Source organism: Ursus americanus, chromosome 12 (genome assembly GCF_024610735.1).
Source record: "Ursus americanus isolate L20-20 chromosome 12, mUrsAme1.1.p, whole genome shotgun sequence".
Lineage (NCBI taxonomy): Eukaryota > Metazoa > Chordata > Mammalia > Carnivora > Ursidae > Ursus > Ursus americanus.
In genome coordinates this window covers 31683048-31697963 of record NC_142138.1, presented here as the reverse complement: position 1 = coordinate 31697963, position 14916 = coordinate 31683048, and the positions used below count along the sequence as shown (strand labels likewise).

The window sequence follows — 14916 nt, the reverse complement described above, 5'->3', positions numbered from 1 at the left end:
TTCCCTCTCTCGCTGGCTGTCTCTATCTCTGTCGAATAAATAAATAAAATCTTTAAAAAAAAATCTGCTATTGGACACTTGCAGATTTTCAGATTAATCTTTTGGGAACATATTCTCAAAATCCAAATATCCATTCAATCTTTGACTAATTTTATCATTGCCTCCCATTTTCATGCTTTTTTATATGCTATTAGTCAACATTTCACCCACTAGTCTATAAACTCAGGTGGAATTTGCTGATTTAGAGCAGAGACCCCAAACCCCCCTTCAATTTCATATAAAGTTACCAGATATATATTTAGTATCCACATGTACCACTATCATTTTGATTAATAAACTTATAAGACAAGAAGCTATTAAAATTCAAAGTATCCACTTTAACAGTGTTCTCTTCTTCAGAATCCTAATAAACATTTGCGAATTATCAGGTCTTTTCCATAGGTCCCAGAATCCAAGTGTGGTGAGTACATAAAGTTACCTCAGCTTCTATGGGGAAGCTGTTTTAATGCAGTTTCTTCAAAGTTCTTACCAGAATAATTATTTTAAGTATACATGATTAGTAAAATGAGGTTTAAAAAAGTTCCCATGGTAACTTCTAGCCATGATTCCTTTGATTGCTCATAGGGTAACAAGTCACATTCTGTCTTCATCAGGCTCACCGACTCAACTACTGCATGCCCTACCCCTCTGTGCTCCTTAACTCTGGTCACTCCAGTTCTGAGGACACTAACTGCACAGGGCAGCATGGTCACAGCTAACATTCTCATCTGGGCTTATTAGGCCTTCTGCAGCCTCCCTCAGACCTGGTTTCCCTTCCCATTCCTTTAACCTCTTATCTAACATACACATTCAACAGCTCATTTTTTTTTCTAAGTTTTTGTTTATTTAAGTAACCTCTACACCCATTATGGGGCTCAAACTCCCGATCTCAAGATCAACAGTCACACACTCCTCCGTCTGAGCCAGCCAGGGGCCCCCTTCCACGACAATACTCAAGCCACTTTTTTTTTTTTAAACCAGTGAGGTATTTTCCCAAACTAATTATAATAGAAATCATGATTTTCTCCATTAAGCCCTAAGCATGAATGTTTTCTCTCCTTCAGTCTCTGACACTCTAAATGTGCTTATTAGGCTTCTAGGCATACCTGGCATAAACTTTTACATTTTTTATATGGTTAAACATCCCAGATATATCCATCTAATCTATCTTCTTTACCTTTTTATTATGGAAATTTCAGATACATACAAAATTAGACTAATATAATGTACCCTCATGTACCCATCCAGAAGCTTCAGCTACTGCTCACTTTTTCCATCATCTTCAACAACACAAAGTCTGTTTCGTTTATTTTGTACCATCTCTTGCAGCATAACGCATAAGTACTTCCTGGGTGTTTATCCTCATCCTTCGGCTGCAGCCACCACATCCCAGGTGCCACGCAATCCAACCAAGTCCCTCAGTCAAGCCCCTTAATTCTTGCCTTTTATTCTCTCTTGGGAAGATGTGAACTACTCAAAGAAAATCACTAACTTCTCATTTGATGAAATCGTTAATAAAATTAAGTTACATATGTTAAATGAAAGGTAAGGATATTTTTAAAGCTATGGTATATTGCAGGAAAGACCTGGAGTCTCTATACAGAATTAAGGAGGAGAGTGGAAACTAACAACTAAATCCCTATAATGGGCCACACGGTAGCTGGTTTGCACGTTATTTCGCAGATTTAGAGGTTAGGAGTGTGGAAGAATTAAGAATAAATGGTAAAAGATGAAACTAGCTAAAATGAGTATTCATTCGTTCAAGAAACTTATTGAACCTCTTTCCACAATCGGCTAGACATAGTGCAAGGCACTACAAAGATGAATAAAATCTCTCTTTTTAATTTTTGGGGGGGTGGTGGGAGGGGAAGGGGGGATATAGAATCTTAAGCAGGCTTCATGCCCAGCGCAGAGCCCAGCAAGGGGCTCAGTGTCATAACCCTGAGATCATGACCTGAGCTGAAATCAAGAGTTGGACGCTTAACCAACTGAGCCACACAGGCACCCCTAAAATATCTCTTTTTATGGAGCTCATAGTCTAGATGGGATAAAAGATAATTACCAATATAATGAGGCTAACATGTTTAGTTAGAAAATGATTCATTTAAAAAACATCTGAAAGTGTGAACACATAAAAATAAGTTCTCTAATGTTAAAGAAAAATGCCTCTAGTAGAAGAAAGCCTATGAATTAGAGGAGTGGTTCTCAAACTTTCTGAGCTCAGGGCTTAATGTCTGGGCCATACTGAGAAGCCTTAGAGAGCTTTTATATAGATTATATCTACAGATATTTAATATATTGCAAATTAAAATACTTTTCCCACTCTTCTTTATTCAGTATAGAGACTCCAGGTCTTTCCTGAAACGTACTGCAGCTTTAAAAACATCCTTATATTTTTAAAAAAATCCTTATATTTTATTTATATATGTAACTTAATCTTATTAATGACTTAATCAAATAAATTTTTCTTGAGTGGTTAAAGTCTTCCCAAAAGAGTCATTTAAAATAACAAATCCATTATATATCAACACAAACATTTTATGAAAAATAACTTTTTCAGGGGCGCCTGGGTGGCTCAATTGTTGGGCATCTGCCTTCGGCTCAGGGCATGATCCCGGCATTCTGGGATCAAGCCCCACATCAGGCTCCTCTGCTGGGAGCCTGCTTCTTCCTCTCCCACTCCCCCTGCTTGTGTTCCCTCTCTCGCTGGCTGTCTCTCTCTCTGTCAAATAAATAAATAAAATCTTTAAAAAAAATAAAGAAAAATAACTTTTTCAAAATAAGAACAGTAAGAGTAGCATTGTTTTATATTTTTGTACATCTCTTTAATTCTAGCTTAATAAGAGACAGATACATTCTCATACCTGCTTCTGCACTCAAACTATTGTGATATGTTGTTCTGACTGAAGTATTTAAAGATATGACCTCATACAGACCATATAATTGGAAAAGGAAGGGCTTCATAGGCTCCTAAAAGGTCTTGGGGACCCAGGGATTCTAAAACCACATTCTGAGATTGGCTGAATCACAGGAAAGAACATTCTATCAAACCATGTCAGTTCTCATTCCACAAAGGGAATAGTTGGACTGAGCACTCCCTCACTGTTTTAAAACAGAATGCTACATGAAGTTATTTTAATAACTTAATTCCTATAGTCAGTAACCTGAATGTCAAAGGATTTTACATGGGGAAGCTCAGCCTTTTCCTAATCTAGTATTAAGTGGCTTTTCTTCCGCGTGCACAGGCAGATGCGATGTCCCTGGCCACCTTCAGGGGGCAGCAGCAACACAACAATTCAGTCCCTCTGCACTGTTCCAAGTGTTTAAGATTGCAGACAACATCGGAAACCGGGGATGTACTGTATGGTGGCTAACATAATATAATAAAAAAAAGTAAATAAATAAATAAATAAATAAATAAATAAATAAATAAATAAATAAAAGATTGCAGACAAGCCAGATGAATTGTTATGAAGAATGAGTAGAGAGAAAACACCAAAGGATAAGTTTAAACAGGGAGCTCATCAACAAGAGCTTTATCATAATACGGAAGGCTGGGATGATGAAGGCGTTTAATGATTCCGTTCTAACATATTACTCATTCATGTCAAATGAAGACAACGAAGTACCCATCGTAGGTTTCAGTGTATTGCAATATTACTACAGCCTACGGCATATTGCTGTATGATTTATCAAAATGTTGCATTTTTTTCAAATTTGACACGTTCGGTCTGTATTTATAATACAGTATTTTTGTGAAAAGGAGAACGTACTTTGTACGAGACGTTATGCGTGGCAACGGAATACAAAATGTATGAAAAAGCCTTTGAAATCAAGTAGCTTTGTTGGGAGAAACAGATGGGACCACAAATAATTATAATACAAAGGATTAAGTGCTATAACAGCAGTATATATGCAGGGCTATAGAAACATGGAAAAGTTGTGGAAAAGACAATGAGGGTGAAGGAGGGGGTTGAGGTTAAAGAAAGTTACAGAGTTGGTGATATTTGATTTAGACCTTGACAGATAAATAGGATTTAAGATAAATAGATTCCACAACATTCAGACAAAAGAAGCAACATGAACAAAAACACCAATTCCTGATGCCCATTGTAAATTTGCGGAGCTGTAAGTTATCCACCAAATCCATGGTGAAACTAGAAAGACAGGCTGGGCACGGACTGGGAAGATTCCTAAATGTCCTATTAAGATAGCTTAGATTTGGGGCGACTGGGTGGCGCAGTCGTTCAGTGTCTGCCTTCGGCTCAGGGCGTGATCCCGGTGTTATGGGATCGAGCCCCACGTCAGGCTCCTCCGCTATGAGCCTGCTTCTTCCTCTCCCACTCCCCCTGCTTGTGTTCCCTCTCTCGGTGGCTGTCTCTATCTCTGTCAAATAAATAAATAAAATCTTAAAAAAAAAAAAAGATAGTTTAGATTTGATCTTATAGGCAGTGAGCATCCAGAAAAGGATTTTTTAAAGCAAGCATGTGAATCAGATACGTATTCTAGAAAGAAAAAGCCTTCTGACAGTGCGCGGAAAACTGAAGTAAACGGGGGAAGACTACAAGGAAGAGCACAAGCACAGTGGTCTTGGCAAGAGAAGAGCCTGGACTGAGACAGTGGCATTACGAATGAAAAGTTGGAAGAGACATTTCCGAAGTGGAATTGACAGGACATGGTGGCCCATTCATTCACTTATTTAACCAGTGTTTATCAAGCGCCTACTATGTGCCAGGCACTATTCTAGGCTATGGAAGGATGAAAGTGAACCAAAAGACAAAGTCCCTGCTTCCAGGGAATTTACCTTGTAGCCGGGGTACTGCTGCAAGAACTCTGGCCACTTATATTCGGAGAGGGAGAGGAGAGAAGAATACTGTGAAGAATTAACTCGAAGTTTCCAGTTGAGCAAATGAGTAGACAAGAGCTACCGTTACTTGAGATTAAACTTGAAAGTATGTTTGAAGGGTCAGAAAATGAGTATAGTTTTGAACAGGTTTTACTACCTGTCAGAATTACATCTGGGGTCTGTTTATACATGGATTAAGAATCATGGATTTTGGGGCACCTGGGTGGCTCAGTCAAGCGTCTGCCTTTGCGTCAGGTCATGATCCCAGGGTCCTGGGATCGAGCCCTGCATCGGGCTCCCTACTCAGCAGGGAGCCTGCTTTTCCCTCTCCCACTCCCCCTGCCTGTGCTCTCTCTCTCTCTGTCAAATAAATATTTTTTTTAAAAAAATCATGAATATTTAGAACTCTTTATCTAAGGACCTTAAAGATCACTTAGTCCAGGGAACCTGAGTGGCTCAGTCAGTTAAGCATCCTACTCTTGGTTTGGCTCAGGTTGTGATCTCATGGGTTTTGGGATTGAGCTGGGTGTCCAGCTCAGTGCTCAGCAGGGAGTCTGCTTGAAGATTCTCTCCCTCTGCCCCCCCCACTTGCACACATGTGCCCACACGCGCACTCCCTCTCAAATAATTCTTTAAAAAAAAAATATCACTTAGTCCAACCCCTTCATTTACCATATGAAAAAATAGGCACAAAGAGATTCAGTGACTTATCCACGTTGCAAGCTGTTCAGCCACAGAACAAGGAACTAGACTCTAGGTTTCTTGACTGTTACCCAACTACTCATTTCACCTTATCATTCTCCATTTTTACCTAATATAAGTACATAAAACATATATATAATATGCCCAATGGTAATATTAATATTGGCATCAATAGGCATAGCAATTAGTGAGAGAAGCTTCAAGAAGCTTTTGAAAATGACTTAATAGCCTGACAAAATGTGTTTAAGAATAGAGTATAATTTGGGGATGTTACCATCTCCAGGCTGAATATTAAGTTATGACGCTCAAGCTGTGAGACAATATGTAAGTCTCACAGAATGTAATACTAAGTACAACAGATCTAAAAATACGCATGCTGATATTTCTGTTCTAGAATTATTGTATCTATGTTTGACCTCTGTATTTTCTAAATTTTCTAAATTAACTTTTTAGACATGCAATTAAAATATTCCAATTAGCAAATAACACAGGAGTTAAGAATTTTAAAAATCATAGCTATCATTTATAATAACTGTTTCATTGTGTTAATGTGTTATCTCCTTTCTCAAGGAACAGAAATGTCAAGACGGTCAGCTTTAAATCTGCATTTCATTAAACTCAAGTAAATTCTTTGTCTCCACTTTTAAGACGATTTTATTTTTTAAGATTTTATTTATTTGAGAGAGAGAGAGAGTGCACAAGGGAGCACAAACAGGGGCACGGGGAGAGGGAGAAGCAGATTCCCCGCTGAGTAGGGCTGGACATGGGGCTCAATCGCAGGACTTTGGGATCATGACCTGAGCTGAAGGCAGACGTTTAACTACTGAGCCACCCTAGTGTCTCTTGAAGATTTTAGAATACTTAACTATATACTACAAGGAAATGTTAAGATCTCTTTACAGTCTTTGGAACAAATGTTCTTTTGAGCTTTATAAAATGTGAGCCTAAATTTTTATCATTTTTCACTTTAGCAGAAATATACACCTAAATACAATGTAACATTACATTCAGTTAAGGAAGATCATAACCTTATACTTTAAAAATATTCTATGGGGCGCCTGGGTGGCTCAGTCGGTTAAGCGTCTGCCTTCGGCTCAGGTCATGATCCCAGGGTGCTGGGATGGAGCCCTGCGTCGGCCTCCCTGCTCAGTGGGGAGTCTGCTTCTCCCTCTGCCTTCTCCCCCTGCTTGTGTTCTCTCTCTCTGGCAAGTAAATAAATAAAATTTAAAAAGATAACTAAAAATATAAAACCAGTCATAAACCTTGTCACAATTCAAAAATATTTTATCTGTGTGAAATAGTGAGTTTTTCCGACCAATAAACAATTCCTCACTAATAACCAGGAATCTTTTTTTTTTTTTTAAGATTTTATTTATTTATTCGACAGAGAGAGAGACAGCCAGCAAGAGAGGGAACACAAGCAGGGGGAGTGGGAGAGGAAGAAGCAGGCTCATAGTGGAGGAGCCTGATGTGGGGCTCGATCCCATAACGCCGGGATCACGCCCTGAGCCGAAGGCAGATGCTTAACCGCTGTGCCACCCAGGCGCCCCCATAACCAGGAATCTTATTTTCCACCTGCTGTGCTATTCTTCTCTGTTAACAATGTACAACACTTTGCACTCCTATGACTGTAGGTGAGAGTTCTCAAAGAGCATTCAGCATACTACAAGCCCCTTAAAAGAATGCTACTCCACTCTGTTCTTTATCCTTAACGTCTCACACAACTAGGACACGGTACCAACTCAATTCATATTTGAGCGAGTGGATGAATGACAAAGAGATAACAGGAAAACTCTCTGATCCAAAGTCGTAAAACTTATGACTAACATCTCCAAAAAGAGGGCTGATGATGAGGATGCATAAATGAATGAATAGAAAATAAGATCGAGTGAGTTTACATTAAACTAGGTATCATGAAAAACCAGCAGTTGGTTTCCCAAGCCCATGGACGTGGTAATCTCTGGAGGAGACTGGGCCTCCTCACCCTCTCTGCGGGTGGAAGATGACCTTTCAAGGAAGGGTACAGCTGGGAGTGGGCAGACCCAGGCCTCTGGCCCCAAACGAAGGGAGGGTGGGGAGGCAGAAGAAGTTAACTTCTCTTTATGGTCAGTCTCTAGGGGTTAAAAAAAACCTCTCCTACACACTTCTAGGGTGGAGTTTAAGAGTTCCTAGGAAAGATTTCTTTCCCAGAAATACTACCCTATGCTTTCTGTAATCCCACCAGTTCAAATGTTTTACTTAACTATACATGGTCCCTTCCAGCTCAAATTGACACCAGCAATTAGTGTCAATGAACGTTAACCTCTTCTTCTCACTCCCACGATCACATTATTTAAGAGAAGGATTGCTAACCAAAATCTATCTACAGCATTTCAAGTCCAGGTTCCTGATGCCGGGTCCAGACTTTGCATCCGATCCCTTCAGATTTGCCTCATATGTCAGGGGACTACTGCATACTCAAGTGTCTAGAGTCAGGCAAAGTAAATGTAAGTTCATGTCAGGGAGTGTCACTGGCAGGTAACACCAGTGACTACAGGTTGAGGTAATAGGGAAGGTGGAGACGGTGTCAGAAGGGATATGTGTGACCTGAGGGGGAAGCAGCTACCTAGTCCCAGGGTACTGCTGCTATGCAGAAACGACCCACTTTTGCAGGAGAGGCTGGAAATCCTTATCACAAAATGTACCAATTTGTAAGTATGCCTGTGGCTGAAGACAGCTTTCTGGCTGCCAATTTGTGGCCCTGATCTAAAGGAACAGGCCGCACTGAGAAAATGGAGAGACAAAGGGAGGCCTAGTTTGGCCTGAAAGAAGGCACAGTCAAAGGGGAGGAAAGGACAAGAAAGAGGCACAGAAAGGAAGGTAGAAGTCAAATTTCACCAACCTCAAAACGTGGCCCAGGGAGCCCCAATCTGTCTTCTAATCTGACAGCAAAAGGAGATGACAAGAAGGGAAAAAAAAAAAAAGGAGGCGTGGGGAGAAAGAGAAGGGGTACTGAACACTTACTGGCCGGCAGATACTGCACCAGGGGCTTGCCCACGCGGTCTCCCGGAGCTACGGCCACGCGAGGGAAAAATCCTGTGCGCAAGGGAAGGGAGGAGACCTATCAAAACACCAACAGTACACGTGTCCCGTTTTGAAAGCCCCCTTTTCCATTCTTGATCATTTTTAACCATACCTATAATGTGGTTATAATAACTTTAGAACAAAAACATTTTACTAGAAGTTGGATGTCAGGGTAAAAATCCACTCACCCTAGAGTGTAGAAAGTATACTACTGGAAGGCCAGCCAAATTACGGACTGAATATTTAAACAGAAAGAGAAAATATACCAATTCTAAGTATATGTAAATAATATGTAATTTTGCAATTACAAAACCAGAAGATAATGTGAAAGAAACTACACAGGTGATACAGACCACGAACTGAATAAAGAAGAACAGAAATGGGGGAAATTATTAAGAATGTTGTAGGTCATTTTCCCTCGAAATTATAAAGATTACCGAGACATTTTCTGTGTGTATATGGCCCACACACTATAAAATGTATGGAGTCCTCTCTTCCATAAAAGCTTCTAGACACCTGCGCGTCTGTTACACGTTTTTCTACATTTACTGCACTGTTTTCTTTCTTGTAGGCATGTGTTTTTATTTAAACAATACCTTTATTTGCCTTTAGGGGGTTTCAAAAATAACAGGTTTTATTATTTTTTTTTCCTAAATGAAGTATGTCATTTTAGGTCACTCGGCTTCCAAGCAATCTAAATCCCCAATTAATCTTCCAAATATACATACTCAGTTTTCATTCTGTTCACAAATGAAACCCTAACCTAAATACTTCAAGTGTAATTTCAGGGGAAAAATACTGTTCAAAAGCCTAGATAACGCATTCCTTTGTTGATGCTAAATATAGCCCTCTCAAGATGACATACATTTTGACAATGATCAGTCTTACATATCAAATTTTCAAAAATAGCATAGATTCCATTGAAGGTGAGGAAGAAAAATTGCTATTCAGTACAGTTCAGCCTAAAATGGATGTAGAAATGTGAATCTTCTATTAAAACTGAATTATACCAATACTGTAGTGAGGGAAACTGGATGTAAAAGAATTTTGTTGTGGTTTTTGCTCAGGGCTCCTTAAGGAAGTTGTTGCAGATAAAATACACAATTCCCCACATTTTTATTTAAATTATCCCAGTCAAAATATAAAAGATCTTCAAAAATAGGGGGCTAATACCTGTGAGGATGAATCTTAATTATATTAAATAATCAAATTTCATTTATATTAAACATATCTCCCCAGAAGACAGTCGCTCCATTTGATTAATTATGCATTTTTCCACTTTCGCACACCTCAAACTCAAAAGAATTTCAGAGACTTAGGTGTACTTTGGGTTTTCTTATGGCAGTTATTTAAGCTGTACAAGGACGGACGGGGAGGGGGGGCATGATGAGGTTCACTTAATGACGTGTGACTAAGATGGTATAAATACTCGGGTTTACTTAATGGTACTACCCAACACATAGCTATGCTGTGACTCGCAGGCCAGTGGGCCCGTTACATAAATTCATTAACAAACTTTAGCTGATGAATGATGCTCCCATTGCTTTGCTCATGGAACTAGTTCTTATGGCTCACTTCATTTTTCTACCTGCCTCTTTCCCTAGGACAGACATTTTGTTAGGACATCTCCCTTATGCTATTTTTACCTAGTTCTCACTCTCTCGCCTCCGCACCCTCCCCCAACTCTCTTTGTTTGCGTTATGGACCTTAAATAAATATAAAATAAAGACCTCAAAGCCATTGCGATAATCAACTAACCTCTCAACTTGGTTAACCATTTTCTTTGCAAATGCCAATACATTTTTAGCATTGCAGAGCGTTTCACAGTTTATAAGCAGTCGGAATGGCTTCGCATTTTCAAAAAGCAGAGGGACAAGGGAGGTCTCAAGAGGTGACCACGTTATGCACTCCAACTGCCAACTGTAGCTGCGCAGCCCCGACATCCCACCTCGGACAAAATCGCCTCCAAAACATTCTTTGGAGGGAGGGGGTAGATAAGATAGGCTATTAAATCACATTTTACTCCCCAGCCTCCGCAGGGACAGACCAGGAATGATTTCTCTTAAAAACAGCAGGCATCGCGGGCGGAGACGGAGACCGCGCCGGGGGCACGTGGTGGGTGGGGGGACGACACTGAACTTTATACCTGCTTGGACCCCAAGGGTAGAGCGAAGGGACTGCACCCACTCCGCTCGCGGAGGGCTCTTCCCTGCAGGAGTGGGGAAAGGACCCGAACGCAACTCGGCCCACCCTGCACGAGCGGGGCTGAAAGCAGGGGCGCAGGGCCACCAAACGGCCCCCAGAGCCAGAGGCCGGTTCGCGCGGCCAGAGCGCAGAGCCGGGCAGCCACCCCGCCGCGCCCGCCGGACGCGCCGCCCCAGTTGGCTGCAGCCCCGCCGGGAGCCGGGAGCGGGGCGCGTCTCCCTGCGGCCCCCGCCCCCGAGGGGGACCCGACACCTCCGGGCCCGCCGCCCCCGCCCCCGCCCCCCGTTCCCCGACTCCTCTCACCCGCCAGGAGCCGGCGACGAGCGAGTGTCCTCGTTGCGCGCGGAGAGGCTGTGCGCGTCCTGCGCCTGGGTGTGGGCGGGGGTCTGGGCGCTCCGGGCGCTGCCGCTGCCGCTCCGGCCGCTGGGAGCCCTCTGGCTGCCGCCGCCGCCGCCGCCGGCTCCACCAGCAAGTTTCCATAAAAGTCCTGGTGCGCAGCCTGTTCCCGCATTCCAGGCGGGCCCAGCGCCGGCTGCAGCTGTTCCAGAACACTAGGCCAGTTCCCCCCACCCCCACGTCCGCCGTAGCGCCCGGAGAGGGGTGGGGTGTCCAGGAGGGAGACGGAAGAGGGGGCGGCGGCTGCCAACTTTCCCCCAGAACCTGCGTGTCGCCCGACTCTGGGTCGCTGAACCTTTTACGTGGGGTCTGCCTCCACCTCCGGGCAGGGGCCGGGGACGGAAGGCCACATCCCCAGTGGGAAGGGAGTGATGATGGGATTCATAGAGCGGCTGGAGCTGGCTCCCCACCACCTACAGCCGGTTTGCCCTGCGGCCCACCTCTCTCAGCGACTCCCCAGTCCTGGTTTCTAACCAAGACCCCGAACCACTACGCTATCTTCATCCAAACCATGACCTTTGGCCAATTTTTCTTCTAACGCTGAGACCATAGGGCAGCAGTCTGGGGACGACTTCGTCTGCTGTGGCTGTCCTTTTCTTGGCTCTCCTCTTTAACTCTAAAAGTGGTGATAGACAAAGGTGGAAGGAGAAGGGGGAGGGAGAAGAGGTTAAAAACAAAAAACCTGAAAGTAAGTAATACTTACATAATCTTATATAATCTTGAAGGCAAATCACCTTTGGCCCTTCTAAAACCTACATAAAGGCACCTGTGAATATTAGCACCCATGGGCCTTTTCAACGTGGGCCACCAGCCACTCAGTTAAAGCCATCAGACAATCCATATTAAAACCTGAAATGTCGATCCAGAGGGGGAGTTTTTTCTGGTGGGGGAGATCTTCAGTTCTTCGCTGCATGCAGAAAATAAATAATAAAAGATAGATGAAAGAAAAGAGAAAAATTTAAATTGAACTAGAGAGAGGAAGTGGAGTGGGGCAGGAGACAGCTGATGGAGAACGTTGGAAGGACTTTGGCCTTTGAGGTGGGTGGCCATGGTGATTTTGAGCAAAGTAGCGACATGATCGGACATATTTTTAACACGTTCACTCCAGCTGACGTGTTGCAGATACACTCACTGAAGCAGGAAGGCCGGTTGGGCGGCTTCCAAAACCACCGGGCTGGCAGGTGAGGGGAGCGCGGACCACAGTGACGCCTGTGAAGGTAGTGAGACACGCTCAGCACTTTTTTTTTTTCTTGGTACATTTTAAGCAGAACTGGTAGATTTTGGCAACAGATTCAACATGCGGTGGGAGGACCAAGTTTTTGGCCTGAGGAGCTAGAAGAGTGGAGTTGTCCTTTGCTGGGGTGAGAAAGACCGGCAGAAGGAGGTTAGGCAGGTATAGTCAGGAGCTCAGCTTGGGACAAGCTAAGTTTAACACTATTGAAATCAAAGATTTGCCAGTTCGTACAGACATTCCTCATATACCCACCCTGAGTCACTCGGGTTTGTTCTCCAACTTGATTATAACAGTTGCATGCTACTGAAATGACATCAACATCTTAAAAGGAAAAATATAAAGGCAAAATGAGTTATGGTTTTAGAAAAGCTGAGATGAAAGCTTTGAAAACTTGAGAAAGGTAAAGAGATTATAAAAATTACCATCAAGCTAGGTGTGGGAAAGACAAATGTATAAAACTGAGTACAAAATTATAAAAACTAGGGGGACTCAGCATACATTGCTTTTCATGTAAAGTTTCTCTCCTTCAAAAGTAAGGAAAACTGGAAATCGCAGGTGATGATTTAGCGGTGTAGTTTATATAACAAAGATATCTCGGAATACCAAATGGATCCGCATTGCAAGTAAAGGCCTTGACTCCGCATCAACACTGCCCAAAGAACCAGGTCGACCTTAACTACATCCGGTGTATTTTGATTCCTTGCGGTGGTGTCCAGCCACCAAGATGACCCCAAATGATCCCATCTTTTAATATTCACACTCTTGTGTGATCTCCTCCCACACTGTCCAAAAGGTGGTCTGTGTGATCAATACAACACGATATGTTAGCATGGTATGATGGTATGTCACTTCCAAGTCTAGGTTATAAAAGATACTGTGTCTTTTGCCTTGATACCTCTTCAATTACTCCATTTGGGAGATGCCCCAGTAGTTTTAAAGACACTCAGGCGGCTCTGTTACGAGGCCCACATAGCAAAGACCTAACGGCCTCTGACAATGGCCATGTGAGTAAGCAAAGCTTGACAGCAAATCTTTCAGTCCTAGTCAGACCTTCAATGGCTGCAATCTCAGGAGAGACCCTGACCCAGAACCACCAGCAACAGCCATTCTGGGATTCCTAACCCTCAGCAACTGTGTGAGATAATGTTTGTTGTTTCAAGCTGCTAAATTTTGGGATAATTTGTAATGCAGCAGTAGATAACAAACACACCTGCTTTAACCTACTTTTTTAAATTAGCCACCCCCTACCACATTAAGGATCCAGTCCTTTTTAAAGCCTGTGGGCCTATTCTTTCACAGTGTTGTTAAAATAAAAAAAATTTTTTTGAAAAAAAAAAGCAAAGTTCTGGAAATTATATATTTCAAGTGCTTGCAATTGTCAAAGTGCTCCTCTATATTCAAGCATTATGGTATTATTTCAAACATAGCGAATTATAAAAGTTCTGTAATCTCCTATATATAAATGTACTTTGTGAAAGGCTTTTGTGACACACATAAGAGACAGTTAAAAGCAAAACGCTGAGGTGGTATTTGATGTACCCGTTCCTTTGCTGTGGCTTTTAAGAATAAAGTGTCGTAGGAAGGTTTGCTTTTCTCTTCTGTACCGCAATTCAGTCCTTCTCTGCACAAATGATGAAGGTTACTTAGAGGTAGGAAAAAAAAAAAAACACAAACCCAAACACCTCAGCAGACAAGAGAGCTGTGCAGCGTGATCAAAGATGTCAACAGCATGAGGAGAGAGCGAGATTAAAGGAGTAGAGGTGGCAGGATAAAGTATCACAGAATACAGGGTAGGAAAAGAAATACTACAGAATAAAAGTCAAAAGTGGCATAAGAACAGTAAAGACGACAGTGGATGAACCAAATGAATTAACAGAAATTTCCAGCAAAGCCCTACAAATAATATCACAGTAAGACACTGAGATGCTTGTAGAGACGTATTTTAAACGTACCTAAAAATTCAGAGATGTTTAAAGTTTTTTTTTTTATTTACTTAAGTAATCTCTACACTCAACATAGGGCTCAAACTCATGACCCCGAGATCAAGAGTCCAGTGCTCTTCTGACTGAGCCACCAAAAACCCAGGTGCCCCCAAACCCAGAGATGTTTAAAATATACAAAATATGACGTCCGGGCAGCGGGATCGAAGAGGACGGCAGGCGACAAAGAAACAGAAGAGAGGCTGAGGTGCGGCTCCAGCGTCCGGTTCTGGTCCCTGTCCAGCCCTGTCTCCGCACTGGGAAGAGTGCCCGCGGGCTGGTGTGCTTTGGGCTGTTTTACAGCCGGGGAAGCCGCCTTGCCATGCGGTGCCCCAGGGCCCCCGGCAGCATCCCCTCTGCCTTGACTAAACATATGTGGACTCTGACAGGAAGTGGGGGGAAACGGGATGTCTGAATAGGGACGGATGCACGAACATCAATTAGGTAAGTTT

The 14916-nt window shown here is 42.6% G+C and overlaps 1 protein-coding gene across 9 annotated transcripts in view; it reads right to left on the bottom strand.

The window, feature by feature from the left end:
• Positions 1 to 11322, bottom strand: part of NEXN (nexilin F-actin binding protein) — a 51378-nt gene extending 40056 nt beyond the window's left edge. For 3 of the 9 annotated variants that reach the window (XM_045801950.2, XM_045801952.2, XM_045801953.2), the window contains exons 1-2: positions 11159 to 11321; positions 8591 to 8687 (exon numbers count right to left, since the gene is read on the bottom strand). The gene's annotated coding sequence lies outside the window, so the exon portion shown is untranslated. Of the gene's footprint in view, positions 1 to 8590; positions 8688 to 11158 lie in introns of all 9 variants that reach the window. The other 6 variants (XM_045801951.2, XM_045801954.2, XM_045801955.2 and 3 more) reach the window with 4 other exon arrangements.
• Between the last annotated feature and the right edge of the window lie 3594 nt (positions 11323 to 14916).